Raw genomic sequence first — 18,034 nt, 5'->3', positions numbered from 1 at the left:
GGCTCAGTGCCCACCAGTATTGCCAAGAAATACAAGGCCCCTACAGAGGACCCCTTGTTTCTTCGTTCTGTACCACCTCCAGACTTAGTTTTTGTAGCCGCAGCCAGGAAAGCACATTCTACAACTTCTTCTTCAACGGCACCACCAGAGAAGGACAGTAAGAAAATGGACTCTCTGGGTATACTAATGTGCAATACTTCAGCACAGGGGTGTGGAATTTAATAAAATATCTACTTGTCCATGGGGCAGGTTGCTTCATAAATCTACTTGTCCTGTAACAAAATCCACTTGTCTCTTTGGTGCCATGTAGAGCAGTGACAAATTATGACAGCAATCTCATTATATAGAAGCTCTGATATAGCCTCTCGGATTCTGCCAGGGCTCATAGCATAGTAATGATTGAATACTTGCAATCCCCTTGTTGCCACATTTCTGCAGATCTAGATATTGGGGCTGAAGGTAATGGTAAGCAATAGTTCCAGGGCTGGAATGCCCTTTTGAGTCTGTGCAAACCTACTAACTTGCATGTTTTAAGGGTTTTCAACAACTCTTCTCCAATCTCCTTTTTTCATACTGTGAAATGTTGGAAATTTACCCCTGACAATGGCAGACATAAACCTTCTTCCGTAGTTGGGGAAAAAAAGTGGTTGGAGGGAAAGTGAACTTGCAAACACTCAGATTTTCGCATGAACAAATCTACACATGCATACTTGCTCATGCTAAAATTCAGTTCACAAATATTTTTAGGAGTACTATATCTTGTCCTGCTTCTGTAAATTCTTGGAAATTCACAAAAGCCATAATGCTGCATTTAATGCAAGGACATATACGATGGATGCACTTTTGAGACTTTCTTTAATAATTGGACCCCTAATTTGGTCTGGCGTTGACCATGACCTTTTGAGTTGATTAAAATGTTGTCTCTCTCTCTCTGTATCAGCTGGCTTCAATGTGATTGACAGCATTCTGCTCTTTCCCAAGGAGCATATCGGCACACAAAGTAGTTTTGTTCAGTGCCAGTAACTACTGTGGCAGTGTGTGCTTTTTGGGACCAAAAACTATTTTTGCTTTTGGCAATGTTTGTTATAATGGTGAGGTCCCGGCAGCTCCCACACCCATAAGGTTTTACAAAAACCATGCCAAAACAAGTCACACATTGACAAAACTAAAAAGCTGATCGCCAATTTCAGACCTACTGGCTTTGCCAATGCTTGTTTCTTTTTGTTTTCCATGATTCTATTGAAACTGGTTTCACTTATTTTCCATTATGAATATTTTTGGGAAATACTAGCATGCATAAACATGTTACTAAATGATGCTGTAAAGAAATGGTACCTAAAATTTGACAGTTTAGCAAAATGTTTTTTTCCTGCTTTAATTTTTTTACAAACATTTTATTTTGAAAGCAAAGAATCATCAGTCTTGCTTTCAAGCTTCTACAAATATTAGCATCAAATCAGACAGCATTCTGGGAGCGTCTTACATAGCTTAATATTGCTAAATTTGAAAAACGTGTCTACACATTTTTATACTGGAAACGTGTCTACACATTTTTATACTGGAACCACTGTCCGTAGTGCAGCCAGAGCTTCCAACATGTACTTGGAGCGCTCACCCTAATAATAAAGGCTTTCAATTAATGAACCATAAATACAAGTTTGAACAGCATCAATATATGAACAAAGATATGACCTTAACTGCAGACAGTGCCCTTCCCTGATCCATAATGTGGTACTGCAAACTGGCAACCAAAGGGTTTGTGCTACAGGGGTTTGGGCCTACTTGTCCCAAGGACAAAATACACATAAAAACTTGTTGCCCTTGACCCCAAACAATATGTCCTGGGCGTCGGGCTATAAGGAATTCAACATCCCTGCTTCAGCATCAATGATGAAGGTGGCTAGTGCTTCCGCCTTGCTGGGTCCGTATGATAGATCCCGCTGGGATTCCTTGGCGAGATTTTCAAGCAAACTTCCGAAGGAAGATCAGCAAGACTTCCAAGAAATATTGCAGGAAGGAGGACTAGTAGCTAACCAGGTTATAAGTGCAACGGCAGATGCATCGGAGTTTGCAGCTCATGGATATTCGCATCTGCTCAAGGAGCTCGGCATGGCTTCGCCTCCCAAGGCTTAAACCTGATGCGCAAAGAAGGATCACAAACCTCCCATTTAACGGATCCTCTCTGTTCGGTGCACATGCGGACGATGAAATGTCTAAAATGAAGAGCGATTTGGACACTCTAAAAGCTGTTGGCTTAGAGAAGAGAAAGGAATTTAGACGTAGATTCCGTCCTTATGATCGTTGTTCCTCTCAACAGAGGGTTCAAACCCCTCATTGGAACACACAAAATCAGGGCCAAGGTCAATCCAGGACCATTTATCAACAGAGAAGACCTGGACGAGGCAGAGGATCTATGAAGCAACAGCTTAACACCTCTAAACCATCAGCTAAGCAATGAGGGATGGCTTCCTCCATGCACGTTGACAACTCTGGCGGGGGGAAGTATTATGTTACACTTGGAGGAGTGGAAGAAATTAAACGACAAGTGGGTTTTGAATATTGTGCAGAATGACTATCTACTGAAGTTCAAATCCCCACCACCATAAATTCCTCCACAGCAAAGGCTTCTTCAAAGACACCACCTTTTACAAGTAGAAGTAAGAGTGCTTCTACAAAACCATGCCATAGAAAGAGTCCCTATTCCACAACAAGATCAAGGGATCTACTTGCGTTATTTTCTGGTTCAGAAAAAAGGTCCCACCATAGAATAAAGACCAATATTCGATTTAAGGCTGCTGAACATGTATATTCGCAAAGAGAAATTTTGCATGTTGGCTTTACATCAAATATTCCCTCAGCTTCACCAGGGAGACTGGATGTGTGCAATAGACAGACAGGACGCATACTTTCACATTCCAGTGTCCACAAAGCATCGCAAATTTCTACGATTCTGAGTGTCTGCTCAGCATTTTCAGTTCAAAGTTCTCCTGTTCGGGCTCAAATCAGCCCCCTGAACTTTTTCCAAGCGCATGGCAGTGGTGGCAGCTTTTCTTCACAAAGGATATTCATATACCCCTATCTGGACGACTGGCTTCTGAAGAGCTCGTCACCTGCTCTGCTTCAGTGTCATCTCTTGTACTGTCTGCAAATGCTAAACAGGTTGGGCCTCCATGTAAACTACAAAAAATCAATCTTTAATCCATCTCAGAAGATCCATTATCTGGGTGCCTTACTGGATACTGCAGAAGCAAGCGTGTATCCTTTGGAGGAGAGGTTGTCCTCAATTCAGGAAAAATGTTGCAACCTCCTTCTCACTGAGAATCCCACAGTCAGGCAGGTGTCATCACTGCTGGGATCGATGGCATCATGCATCTTCATCGTTCCGAATGCCAAGCTGAACATGTGTCCGTTGCAGCAATCTCTGGAAGATCAATAGAAGTAAGTGTCAGGGCTGTGGGACGATCAGGTGCTTCTTTCTCAGTCGGCCAAGGATTCCATCAAATGGTGGATGAAGAGATCCAACCTCATGAAAAGAGTTCAATTTCACCTGTACCCTTCAACATAAACAATAGACACGGATGCGTCACTCCAGGGATTGGGTGCTCACATGGGGGGGTCTTCAAGTTCAAGGCCTATAGTCGGAGACGGAACAAACCTATCAGATCAATCTCTTGAGGTTAAGAGCAGTACATCTTGCTCTCAAATCACTATACCTGTCACTTCAGTCTCAGTACCTGCTGATTCAAACGGACAACACGACCACAATGCATTACTTAAACAAGCAGGGGGGTACTCGATCAAGGCCTCTCTACCTAGAGTCACAAAGCATCTGGAAGTGGCTTCTAGCAAGAGGTGTGAGCATTCTAGCAATGCATCTTCCGGAGACTCTCAACGTCCAAGCGAATGCCCTGAGCAGAGAATACGCCGAAGCGCCCGACTGGTCTCTCAACGACAAAGTCATTTGAAGCATCTTCCACGAATGGGGAACACCAGATATAGACCTGTTTGCTTTATGAAAATAAAGGGTTGCTTTTGAACACTACTACAGTATATGTTCTTTGCTACTTTATTTACATGTGATATTTTCTTACACCAGAAATCCATGTAATTTTGGCTGTTCAGTCTATTGGGCATGTTATAGGCTGCATATCTGTGTGTGTATACATGTATATATGTATATTTATTCAGGAAGTACTATGTACTTGGATTTCTAAACATACATATATGTATAGTGGTATATGCTCCGGGTTCCCGCACATGGGCGGGGAATATTCAGTGCTAATGAATTTGATGAGTATACCCCTGGAACAGAACTAGGATTACAGGTAAGGAACTTATCCATATTGATCAACGACTCGGCTACTTCAGAATCCTCTCTCCACGTTAGGCAAATTTCTTTATTTTAACTTCTCACCGAACGTGTATCTATGACAAGTACAGAGTGTGTGTGTGTGTATATATGTATGTGAGTGTGTGTGTGTATATATGTATAAGTGTATCTCCAAAAAAAGAAGCAGATACTTTCTAGATTGGAGAGGACGACATTGTGTTAATCCCATGCTTAAAAAGTTTGCTAGAAAAACAGGCATCTGAGGTGAACAGATTCAAAGTTTAGCTGGTGTTGTAGGGTTCTCTATACAGGTGCTGCACTCCACCTAAACGTGGGGACTACCCAGAGTTCTCTGCTTCTTTTTTGCATATTTATGCGGCACTCTAAACCCTGAAAGTTTTTGTTTTACTTCTACTCGGTGCTCCCTTTTGTGTAGACAGAGCTAAATCTCTTCTGAAGAGCTATAATGACTGCCAACACATGTCAGGGATTGCTTTTATTCATTCCAGGTTGGCTTGCAAGGTATTTATACCTAGCCAAAGCTGTAATACTATGCCTGAGGTGGTAAAAGGCTTTTGTCAATTCACAGCTCAGAGTGGATGGTACGGACTAATTCTATGCTGAAAGACTTTGCTGTAGAAATATCAAAATACTTTGTCCCTTTCGAGCTGGGAGTGGATTGCATTGTGCTAGTCCCATACTTAAAAACTTTGCTAGAAAAAGAGACATTTGAGGTAAGTGTCGCTGGTGTTGTAGAATGCTCTATACAGGAACTGCTCTCCACCTAAACTTGGGAACTACCCCCAGTTCTCTGCTTCCTTTTTGCATAATGTATGCAGAACTCTAACCCTAAAAGGTACAGGTATGTATGTGTATATATATCCAGCCTTCCTACTAGCGGTCACCAGTAGGTAGTTATAGTTAGGAACTAGTTTCCATAAGAAAAGCATTTCCTGTTTTGCGTATACCTTTGGCACAGTTTGATGAATCCGCAAGAAATGTTCAAAACTAGTTTGCAAGTCACTTCATCTGCTATCTGGAAAGTGTGGGGGTGATCCGTCAAACAGGAGTCAAGAAAAGAGGGGTTTCCCAAAACACATTTTCCCCCATGCAATTTCCCATAGGATTTTAGATTCTACTACAGCCCGAACCGCTGAACGGAATAACGCCAAAATTTGGCAGAAAGCTTGGTCTTGGTCCAGAAAAAGTGCTTTTTTGTAATATGGTTTATATCTGTTCAGTAGTTTGTGTTATTAAAGTAAAAATATTCATGTATGTCTAGAGAAGCGGATCCGGGCGGATTTGCTGACCCACGCCCCAACAGCAATGCCGTGATTGGCTGGCTGCGACCTGAGAGTAAAGTTACAGCTGCCATTTTGTACATTGGGACACAGTTCCCAGGGGAGAAATTAAAATGTAAAAGTAACAGTGACTCGCGCCCTCGCCATGCACTGCTAATTACCCCACAAACTCCTTCACTCAGGACATCTATGATATCACTGCAACATCTGCAGGGAAATTATTGATGAGAAAACTGTGTCTGGCAAGGGACGAGTTATAGTTACCATAGGGAATGAGTTTTACTTTCTTGAGATAACTAAAATTGCTGAATTTCTATGGTTTTTGTATTTGAAAATCTGAACCTAACTATAACATCCCCGTAACCTTTGTTTTTTTCCAGTGGGAAATAAATAAATAAATATATATCCTCAAAAGTCCAGTTATTTCTCTTTCATACTTCTGCTGGCAGTCAGTTAAGTGACCATCTTTTATCTCTCTTTTTTTTATATTATCTCTATTTTTGGGGGGCATATTGAGCATGTGCTCCTCTTGTTTCCACTTGTTTTCATATGATTTTTGTTTTTGGGCATATTGAGCATGTGCTACTTTTATTTATTTCTGTTTCTTGGACAGTTAACTACAAGTACACGTTGGGACACACGGGGCAGCCGCAGGCATAAAAGGGAGCTCACCTTGTTTCCTTTTCTAGTGTGTTCGCCACGTTTTGCCTCCTCTGAGCTTGTCAAAAAAGAGGTATTTTAGGGTTCTCCGATCTCCATTTTCCATTATCGGATAAATTACTGTTCACGATGGGTCTAATTGCAAACATTTACGAGATGGTTATCAAGCCAGGGAAGTATCACTCATGAGTCATCCCTCAGAATGAGCAAATTGGATACAATGTTATTTAATTTATTAGGAATTCCAATTCAGCTATTTCTTTGTATGGCGCAAGGGCTTACTCATAAAATTGGATCCTAAACTTACAGAGTTAGCGCCCTCAGAAGACAGTCCTGCGGCATAGAATCTTTTGTTTGATTTAAGTTGCTTAAATCAAGCTACATGTATGGAAAAACCTTCAGATCCATCCATAAAGCCAAACTATCGGTATAGAAGGTCTTTGTACAATGTTTTTTTTCTCCTAGGACTGCCACAAAAGGGGTCTGTGCTGCTGGTGAGTACAATAGCACAACCCAGTTTCCAAATATCAGAGGCCAGTTTGATTTTGCTACACTAGATTGATGTTCTACACGTAAAGAATAGCTTTGTGCTTGAACGCTCTGGATCAAAGCACAACAGATCCTTGGCTTTTACAGACAGTGGAAAGGTATCATGGAATTTTTCAATGACCTAGTTCAGACTTTTTGTTCCACGCTTCAGGCATCTCTCTCAGATTCTTACTTGATAACACAAGAAATCCAAGAGTTACTGTCAAAAGGTGCAATAAAATTAACCACTTTCAAACCAACAGGTTTTCAAAGCAATCTCTTTCTTGTAAATAAGAAAAACAAGAATAAATCTTCAACATTTGAATCAGTTTGTACTTTACAGGCACTTCAAGATGGAGATCCTTCTGCTCAGGGATTGTCTTCTATCTTCCATTTGGATGGTTCAAAAAGACACCTGTCGATTCCAGTCTTTGAGCTTCATTAAAAGCTTCTTGGTATAGCGAGAGGACAACTTGTGTCAGTTCACCACACCTCCTTTCGGTCTTTTGTTGGGTTGCTGCTGTTTCACTAATCTTTTATAACCAATGACATCTAAGTTACCTAAGCATTGAAATGATAATGTGCCCGGATGACCTCCTTTTACTCTCATGTCCCAGTTACAAACATATAGATTTTTCTTGGAAATTTTCGGTTTTGTTATTAATTACCCAAATCTCTTCTCTCTCTGTCTGGCTCAATCCATATAATTTCTAGTGAACTCCACATCCTCTATGAAAGAAAGAAATCATCTTGCTCTCACATATCTCTTCGCCATTAAAGCCATACAGTGGGTCTCTTGATATCATTTATACATGTGGTGTTTCCAGGCCATTTACACTGTCAAGCTTTTCAAAGGTTGAAAAATCAACATCTAGGAAGAGGCTTAAGCTATTTGGATTTGATTCCCTAAGAGTTGGAAACAAAAGGGAGGCAAGCTGATGGCTAGACCACCTCCATGTCTGGAGCAGAAGATGAATTTTCATTTGCACTACAGATCTTCTGTTTGAATCAGACCCATTTTTTATTAGAATGGGGTCCTAGTTCTCGATTTACAGGAGGAGAGAGAGACAGCATTCATAGCGAAAGATCATTTCTTTTTAATATCATAATGTTTGGGTTGAATGCCATAATTATGTTTTGACAGAGTTAAGTACAGTAAAGAGTCACTATTGGCCTAGTGGTTATGTTCGAAGACTCTCGCTCTGCAGTTAAGGGTTCGAGTCCTGGTTTCTCAATGGTCATGTGTCTTTTCATATAAAAGGATTTTTTTAAATGCTCAGCGTTCATATTGCAAAATGATTTAATTATTTTTAATATCAAAATGGTTGGATTGAATATCACAGCAAAAAGAGGGTCACTTGTGGCCTAGTGTTTAAGGGCTTAGAGTCTCACTCTGCAGGTTAAGAGCTCGAGTTCTGGTTTCTCAAGACACAAGATTTTCAAATGTTAACACTCAAAATGAAAGATGATTTAATTATTTTTAATATCAAAATGTTTGAGTTGAATGTTTTAGTTATGTTTAGACACATTCAAGTAGATAGTCACTTGTAGTCTAGTGGTTAAGGTTTTAGACTCTAACTCTGAAGGTTAAGGGTTCAAATCTCAGTGTTTCAATAGTCATGTGCCTGCTCAAATATCTGGACAATTACAAAGACTTCAATAGTTTAAGTTATATACTGAAAGGCAATTTTGTTCTTGTAAATTGGCAAATACATTTTTCTTTTGATTTTGTCAAAAAACTTCTAATTTTAGCTTTATCATTCACTAACGCCTAAAAAAACTTCTCTCTCTATCTTCCTTCCTATTCTGTAAATCAAGAAGCTGTCAGTGTACTTTCAATTATTTCAAACTTCTTGTAGGCTCCTCTGCAATCCAGGCTTTCACAAAAGGCCATGTTCATTATACACTTCTTCTTAGGATGGACACATTATTGTACCAAAACACAACACATATCTGAGGGGGGCACTCATTCAAAGATTTATGCAAATACAACAAAACAATTTTATAAGATTTGTCTTCAAAATCACATTTTTGAGATGGCGGAATATCTCCCACGCCATCTAAACTGTGTAGCAGATTGTGTAGCAGATTGGTACTTTCTCCACCGCAGCGATTTCAGTGATTGGCAACCACATTCTGGTATTTCAACAAATTCAAAAAGAATGGGACCCATTCTTTGTAGACCGGTTTACCTTCAGACTGAATTCTCAACTTACTCAATTCTGCAGCTGGAGACTGGACTCACTAACAATACCAATAGATGGGTTTCTTCAGCCATGGAAACAGGGAGTTCCTTTATGATTTTATCTAAAAAACGAAAAAAGAAGAATTGATTGAGTTTGTTATGCTTTTCCTCCGTTCCTCATGATTTCACACTGCCATTCGAAAATCAGGTGATAACGGACCCCTTTAGTCATAGTAACCACCTTTTCACCTTCCCAAATCTGGTTCCTAGATCTGTTACATATTCCAATACACATTCCAAAGCTTCTCCCAAACTTTCTTCCTCTTCTTCAGAACTTTTCAAGTCAATATCACAGTCTTTTCTGTTTTTTCCAAATATGTTTTTATTCACTATAACAAACTTAAGCTCTTTGTCAACATACATCTTATGGCTTGGAATGCCTTAGGGGTTATTTTCCCAACCACCACAACAAAAACTTAATCACTAGGCAATCCTGATTCTAGACCATCCAAATCTATGCATTGTGAAACGTTCAAAAGGACTCTAAAACTTTCTCTATCAAAGTGTCTTCTGCTCAGCTTCGTATCTCCTGTATAAAATCCCTTTTTCGTGTGCCATCTGCTGGATTAGCCAGGTGGATTAACTCTATCACGGCTCTATCTAACATTAACATTAGTTTATTTGGTGCCCATTTTTCCAGAGAACTATGGCTTAGAAGGTCTAGTGTGCCAGAGCCTGGTTAGCAGACATTCTGCTGCAGCTCAGTGGTCTTCAACATCAACTTTTAAAATGTTCTACTGCAAATCAATTTTCTCATGTTTCAGTGTCCGTTGTTAGTTCGCTTTTAAAAAGCATAATAGAAGCCTGCAGTTTTTCCAAGTGTAATGTAGGAAAGTTCTAATTTTATTAAAGACACTGAGGTGAGTATTATCCCACTGATATCCAAATATATCATAAAGTAAATGTTTTCTCTTGATTTTCCCCCTTAATTTCTTCTTCATTGTTACTTCTTTTTGTAATAAACATCTAAATTGCATTTTCAGTAAGAAAAGTAGTTATTTATTACAGTTTGTTTCAGGCTTTTAATATTATGGAACAATTATTTGCACTTGCGCGACGGTAAAACCGATAGCATTTGTAATAATCATTGGATAATGATGAGAGCTTAGAAGGAGGAGAAAGAGAATTTAGAAACTAAAAAGAGGACAGAAAAAAGAAATGAGGAATAGAAAATTCTATGTCAGGACCAGAGGAAAGGATTATGCTGTACTTTCTTCACTTTCCTTTTTTTTTTTACAACAGCCAAGTAAAGACTTCATTTCCCATAACACCCTGGGAAAAAGTCAACAGAAACAGTAAATCTGCGTCCAGTCAACAGCCCAGGACCCTTAGATAGTCCCTTGATGTTGCCACCTCCTCTTTCTTCGGTGCTTCAGCAGCCGAGGTAAGTGCCTCCAGCCTCTTGGCCCAGGGCCGGCGCTAGGCATGGGCAGCATGGGCGGCTGCCCAGGGCCCCGAGCTCAGCCCATCAACAGGGGACCTTGCAAAAGTGTTTCCCCACCAGCCTCGCGCCTGTGGTGAGCACTGCGTGGCCCAGGGAAGGGCTGCCTCTCCTCTGGGCTTCGCAAGCATGTGTAAGAATAGGAGAAGAGGCCCCCCCTCCCCTGTGCCTCGCAGCACTGGTTAATGGCTGTTAACCCCCAGGAAGGGGGGCCCTTTTCCCCAGGGCTGTGCAGCCCACATGTAGTGCGAGGCCCGTCTACATTTGCAGCTTTGACCTGTAATTGGGGACAGGGTCGGGTTGCGAAGTCAAGCAGTGCTGAAAGGTGTGACATGTGGGCCGGTTGTTAAAGGGCCTTAGCTTCATTCCTGCCTCCCAGGCCATCACACTTCTGGCTATGGTGTGCGGGGCGAAGGCGTTAAGTGTGGCAATCTGCCTTAATTGTGGCCAGGTGTTGCTCTAAGTGTTGTGTCATTCTCCCCTCAGCCCCCCATTGGGGCCGCAAAGAAGTGTCTTGCCCCAGACCGCTCCCCTGCCAGGCAATGGTGGGTGGGGGCAGGTAGGAGTATGCCGGGGGCGGTCACTGAGGGAGCAGGTTTTTGGCTATGAGCAATTGACACCTTAGCCTCCACGGTAGCAGCAGTAGCTGTGTCTTTTTTCTTGACCCCCTCCCCTGCAAGGTCATCAGCCTGAGGAAATGGAGGGCTGGGGAAGGAGTGAACTATGATAGGCCTTCCTGGAGGGTATGGGTGTATTTACATGGGCCTCGCAGTGAGATAACCTTTGTTAGGCTTTTATTAAACTAGAGAGGATGTGGCGTAGTGTCCTAAGCTGCCGGAGACCAGGTTCTAGTCCCAGCATCAGCTCAACATCCTGTCATTCTGGGCAAATCACTTAATCTCACCAAAGATTAAAGTATAAATACATTTGATCTTGTGCAGTGTAACTGTTGCCCATGTAAATCACCCCAATGCCCTAGTACCGAGTTCACCTTATGTAAACTATAAAAATCACGGACCGATCGCAAAAAAGTCTTTTTTTTTTTACTTAATTCCAGCTATTTTAATGCACACTGTCTGATCGGCTCACACTGCAACAACAAGGAGTTTAATCCCCAAGCCATAGTTTCCACATGCTTGAGTTTGCTTGAGTTTGTTTTGTGCTCAATGTGTCGATGTATGCATATAGCACCGTATGTAGATTTGCATATACACCTTGCACATAGCACTCCATGCATTATCCTCACTGGCCTTTGCTATTCTCCAACTATGTATTTTAACAAAAATAAAACGTGAACAAAAAGTCAGAATGCTCATTACCACACAGGATTGCCCCCCTTTATGAGGCAGAACTGGATATTGTATCATGCACTCATCTGGAAACAATCAGTTAACGAGGAGTAAATAATATACATCTTTGTGAGACCTGCACCTAGCTTTTCCATCCAATGTGACATGGTTAATCGCTCTAAACTTTGGCTTATTTTGCGGGATTTGGGTTTGGACACTACCTTGGTGAATTTTTTACATGACCTCCATCAGAATTTGTTTGCCTCCGTTAGGGTTACAAGGGAAGGTAGGTGTACTGAAAAATTTAGATCAGGGAGAGGGGTCAGACAGGGTTGTATTCTGGCCACTCTTCTATTCACACTGTACATTAATTCCCTTGGTAAATCACTAAATTTAGCCACCTTGGACGTCCGGCGTATGGGAGGGTCTTCCATCCCGGTCCTCCTGTACGCGGACGACGCCGTCCTAATAGCTCGTACAGGCACGGGCCTGCAAAGACTGTTAGACCATTTCGGATCTTTCATGGAATCTTTAGATTTAAAGATCAATACACTAAAATCCCATGTCATGGTTACTGGCTCACGTAGGAAAAGCCTGAAGATTAAAACTTTTAGTTGCAATGAATCACGAATCTCTAGGGTACCTTTCTTTTGTTATTTAGGTGTCACCTTTGACGAAAAAGGATCCTGGGGACCTCAACTAAAAATGAAGGCAAATGCAGTTGCAAGATCTACTACAGGCCTTATGAACTTTTCTAAAAAATTAGGTTCCAGACCCATGGAGGCCATGATCCGTATTTACAAATCCAAGTGCTTGGCTATTGCATCCTATGGGGCTGACATCTGAGGCTATGTTCCTTCTCAAGGCATTCAAATTGTAGAAAATAACTTTATACGAGCTTTGCTGTCACTCCCAAAGTCATCTCCTACATACTCTATTCATAGTGAAGTCGGTTTGGGCCACATTGCTGATCTTCTAAAAATGGCCCCCCTGCTATGCTGGGTGAAAACCTGGACAAACGAGGAGATCACGTTGAACCATCTCATACTCAAAGACTGTATGGCCTTGGATAAGGCGGGTAGTATTCCCTGGCTAGCGTATGTTAGAGCGGCATGCGTGAAGCTATGGCGCCCGGATATGTATTCTTCACCACAGGGCCTCAAGAAAGAAGATGTAGGGTGGGTCAAGTTGCATCTCCGGAACTTGTTGGAGTCAGAAAGGGAGGAGGTTGAACTCAATAAACCCATGGTGAGAACAATATATCAACTATCTATTTCCTCAGTTATGGAACCTTACCTAAAATATGTGACCAAACCATACCATCGTTTTCTTTTATTGAGATTTAGGTTCAACCTTACCCATTTAGTGCTTGGTACTAATATAAAGTGGGGGACCCTTGAAAATACCCCACCTTGCACATGTGATAGCTTCTCAAATCAGGACACAGTTCACTTTGTGATGTTTTGCGAACACTATCTGGAGCCCCGAAAATTTTTTTTATATCCCATTCTGAAGGAACTTAATTTTGTCCAGGTAAGGCCTGCACTTTTACACCTGCAAATGCTTAACTCTGTGCAGGTCACATATGGTGCAGCCAGTTTTTTGGTGGCGGCTACCCGATTAAACAAAACAAGACTTACCCAGACAAATACACATTCTGGTTGATATTTTGTCAACTTCGTTCTGGGGCACCGTATTAAGATCAGTGCGACATGGAGGTGCCTGTTTTCTCTGGACTCTACCTTATAGTGAATCTATTTTGTATTCAAACTTTTAAAAATAACCTCTTTTAAGGAAGCACTTTAGGAACTGCAATAGGTGTACAAATTGTTTAATTGTTAATTTTTAATCTATTCGTATGGTTTTTTATCTTTAAAAATGAATTGTGTATTGCTTTTATGGTTTTAATCAACCGAATAAAGATATTTGACTGACTGACTGACTGACATATTTAATCCATTTAATACAGTTTTAAAATATATGGACTTATTTAATTTGTATATTTATTTTTTTGTCCATGTTACTGCTATCCATGTTAGGTCTCTTCAGAGATGCCAAATAAGATCAATAGTTCTGTGGTATAACTTTCTGTTATGCCACTTCTTGTGATGTTACCAAGGGCGGCTCCTCCACTAGGGCAGAGGAGCGTCACCCCACTGCTTTCTCGCAGAGCGAGAAGCAGAAATATAAAATGCAAAAACGACCATTTTATGTTTCTGCTACTCACACTGCGAGAAAGCAGAAGTGTTTGGTTGGGGGCAGGCGTGTCTACTTTATGGCAGGGGAGGAGTGCCTTGCCCACTACTAAGGGCCCTGACTGTTTGGTCGGCCCTCCGGGACCGACCTAACCAGTCATGCACACTCTGGCCTTTGTCCATGTAGGCACCAATGCACCCTACATGGAGAAAACGGTCTCCCCATAGGCGCCTGGCTGGTCGGCGTCCCAACCAATCACAATGCTGCCTTTGGGGAGGAAGGCTGCCTGCTTCCTTTTCCTGCCAGAGGCAGGAAAGAAAGAGAGCAGGTCAAGAGCAGAGATGATGCGAGACCTGGGAAGGTAAGTTTATTTTATTTTTTAAATAACCCCTGCGAGACCTCCCACCCGTGAGTCATGCTAGCCGCGACTGCATTTTAAATGCAAATTAGAGGGGCCTCACATCTTCCCTTTCGCCCGGGGCCCCAGAAGTTCTAGGACCGGCCCTGTCTTGGCCTTTATTTTCCGTATCACACTGTTATTTGTGGTGATTTTCGTGGTGTTTGCTAGCACTTTGTGTGCCCTAATTCATGTGTGTTTTTTCACTTTCGGCGCTGCCGTGGGAACGCTTGTCGCTCCTATGCGGCCACTTTCTGTGAGTGATTTGCGCTACGGTGCACAGGCTCAGATGCCGTGTGGTCCGCTGGCAACTAGGGGGAGCCGCATGCAGAGCGCAAGTAGCACATCTGATTTCCAGGTCTCCAGTACCTGCGTGCTAATTCTGATCGTATCGCTCGGAAAGTGACAATGTGGCTGGCTGGGTGCTTGATTTATTTCTGCACTCAGTGCTTGCCTTTGCCCCTAACATCTGGAGCATTATGACACACCGCGTTCTGTATAATTTGCCCAGCTCATAGCGCGAGTGACAGGCTGGCGACAGTCAAACGGAAACCAGCCCAGGAGCAAGCTGAACTCTTTATATTAAAGTGGGTGTAGTGGTGTCCTGCAGGGTTTTCACTCTGTCATTGGCCCTTTGGGCTGCTTATTATCTGGCTGGGAGACCCCCGCCTGCTTTGATACCCTCTACATTTGCCGCGTGATCCCAGAGGCTTATGATCTAACATTGTGGCCCCAGTGGGCAATTACCCAAAGAAGAGTGGCGTCGGGGAGACCTATATGGAGGAGGACAGCATGACTTACCTCCTCTTCGATGATCACTTTTGTGGGGTCATGGATGCCTCTATCTTGAAGGCAGTTACACAGGCGGTTGCTTCTCTGGAACAGAAACTCTTGCAGTAGGGAGAGCGCTGTTTTACCCAGGGGCTTATGCGCCCATCACCGCTGAGGATGCCTGACCAGCTTGCACTGCCTATTAAACGCAAAAGGGATCCCGCCCTAGGTGTCGATCTAGACGCATTCGATAGGCTGAAGAAGACCTTTCTTGACCAGTCCCACCCTTTAGTGCTAAAACTCCCTCTGCCCAAACCATCGGAGCCCCAACACATTAGGGCTAACCCCCATTCCCGCCCCCCTCCACACTCTGTACATTTATTCTCCCGCTGGCTCAGATGTGGAGTTCGATATGGGATCCCACCCATTGCATCCCTTTCCCCAACCAACCTAGCGACGACACGCCAACAGGCGATGCCCCTCAGGGGACTTCTGATATGCTAGACCCCGAACAGCTCATGCACTCCCGCTTATCGGAATGGGCCCCGGTGGACAAAGTTGCAACCTATGTCATGGGACTGCTGCGCAACCCACTGGATAAGGAAATCTGCACCAGCTTTCGGGCCGAGTGCCCCCACCCGTCTCTAGGCGATAAGGTGGCTCTAACCCCCGACATTGATGAGCGCATGGCGACTTTTCTAGGTAGATACAGGCGCGACCCCAAGAAGGGCATCGTCAATTGTGGCGGGCTTGTCAGGACAAGTTACTAGATCGTTATGGTCCATTGACCTGCATCTTAGACATGGTAGAGGACACCAAAGGGCCTGGAACCCTAATCCCTCCAGATATACTGTCGGGTGGGCCCAGTGAGCCATTATCTTTGTGGGGAATGCAAACAACGCCATTTCAATAGAGATGCGCTGCTTGCTCCTCAAAGATAGCCCCCAAACTGGAGGACCTTGCTTCATCTGAAGCTGGGCCCTTTACTCATGGAGGGCTATTTGGCAACCCGTTCATTAATGAAGTAGGTACATTTGTAGCGACGATCCACTCACTGGACAAGGCCCAGGCGTCTATCAAACTTAACTTCATGGCCAGAGTTTTCACCGGGGCTGGCAGAGGCAGGGGGCACACTCTTCAGCTCCCGGTAAAGGATATGGCATTACACGGTAGCAATACCAGAATGCCTCAAAGTTTGGAAAATTCCACCCCACCAGAGTTCAAGAGGTGGTGGCAGTCAAGGCTCCGCTCAAGGTGAGTGTTCATCGTTTTTCACATCAACGCCTGGGGAGCAGGCTACAAAATTCATTTGGAACTGGACAGTTATCACCTTATTATTTCTCCAAGCTCCCGGTCTATGTCCCGGCCAGAATATTCCGTGAACTTGAGCAGCTGATCTGGAACAAGGGTCGACCCCATATAGCGTTATGGAAACTCCATGCCTCTACCAGCAGGGGGGGCCTGGCGGTCCCCAACATGGAATTGTATTATCTGGCGGCACAATTACAATGGGTGATGAAATGGTTTGCGGGTCTCGGCCTAGATGACACAGCCACCACACAGCCGCCGTGGGACCAATCCCAGATATATGACCTGTACCATCCTATAGCCCGACCACCGCGCCCTTTGCTGGCCTGTCCCGCCCAAGCACATCGTTGCTATAGGAGGGGTCTGTACCTCACCAGGCACACGGTCCCTTGTGCCCTGTTGCTTCCACTTCTGGGGATGCCATGGGGTAGGACGGGCACTTCTAATGGGGTATTTGTACGTTGGCATGCAGTAGAAATATACACACTGGGTGACTTCTAAACTGAGGGCACTCTAATACCTTTCAAGACCCTGGTGGAGGATTATGACCTGCCAGAAGATATTTCCATCACAAGTTCGCTATCTGCGGTGTGGGGTGACAACCTCCGAACCGGAGACACATCAGCTGATACAATACTTACATGTAATGGGTAACGGATCCCACATTGTACACTGGCTGGCGGTGGCGTTACTCACCCACACAATGCAACCCATGACAGCCAAGACATAAAGTGGGAAGCTGACAGTAGAAAACAATGGACGGACCGCGAATGGGTCATGGTGTTAGCTAACACCACCTGCATACCGAGAAACTCCAAATTCAGACATATATCACGCATAGGGCGTACCTCTCCCCGGACAAATCAAACAAATACTTTCACACGACCACCTCGGCATGCCCCCGCTGTCTACAGACAGATGCGGACCTCCTCCACATGCTATGGTCCTGCGCCTCCTTACATACGTATTGGCAAGAAATTACTGTGGCACTCGCAACATGCACCAGCAGACCACTACCACACATGTGGGAGGCAGGCATACTAGGTTTTTACCCCAGACCGAAGAAGCACAAGGTTATTTCCAGGTTTACAGACCTAGGCCTCATAGTAGAAAAGAGACTGATTACCAAGCAATGGAAACATACTGACTCCTGCCGTTAGCATTTGTAAAAATTTGCTCCTCGTGTGGGCGCAAGCAGAAATAACATCACTGCATAGGGAGGAAATAGCTGGGCTACGCAAATACCCTATTGCACAATTTTGGGATACCATACTTGCGGACTTGCCACATATGAACGTGGAGGTTGGGAGTAGTCCCTTCACAAACGGCTGGTGAAAGAGACACGGACACCAATCTCCAGACACATAACACCCCGGGCTAAAGATAAACCAAGCGTAGACATGGAAGAGGGGATCGTTCCCAAGGTGCATGTGCACTAGAGGAGGGGAGGCCTAGTCGCTTACCACATCAGGTACCATGGGGCCGGGATGGTGAGTTTGGGACAGTCGAGATGGGATATGGCAGTCTATATCCCCTACGTACACCGACCCAGGCGTAATGACTTGATG

The 18,034-nt window shown here is 43.6% G+C and overlaps 1 long non-coding RNA gene across 1 annotated transcript in view; it reads right to left on the bottom strand.

Annotated features, from left to right (window-relative positions):
* LOC144798450 (uncharacterized) overlaps positions 1–18,034 on the bottom strand; it is a 1,486,395-nt gene that overhangs the window by 759,027 nt on the left and 709,334 nt on the right. Inside the window, exon 11 of the long non-coding RNA XR_013603538.1 lies at positions 9,036–9,126. This is a non-coding gene — a long non-coding RNA (uncharacterized LOC144798450). The remainder of the gene's footprint in view (positions 1–9,035; positions 9,127–18,034) is intronic.

The sequence above is a fragment of the Lissotriton helveticus genome, chromosome 12 (genome assembly GCF_964261635.1).
Source record: "Lissotriton helveticus chromosome 12, aLisHel1.1, whole genome shotgun sequence".
Classification (NCBI taxonomy): Eukaryota; Metazoa; Chordata; class Amphibia; order Caudata; family Salamandridae; genus Lissotriton; species Lissotriton helveticus.
This window is presented reverse-complemented; position numbering and strand designations above follow the sequence as displayed.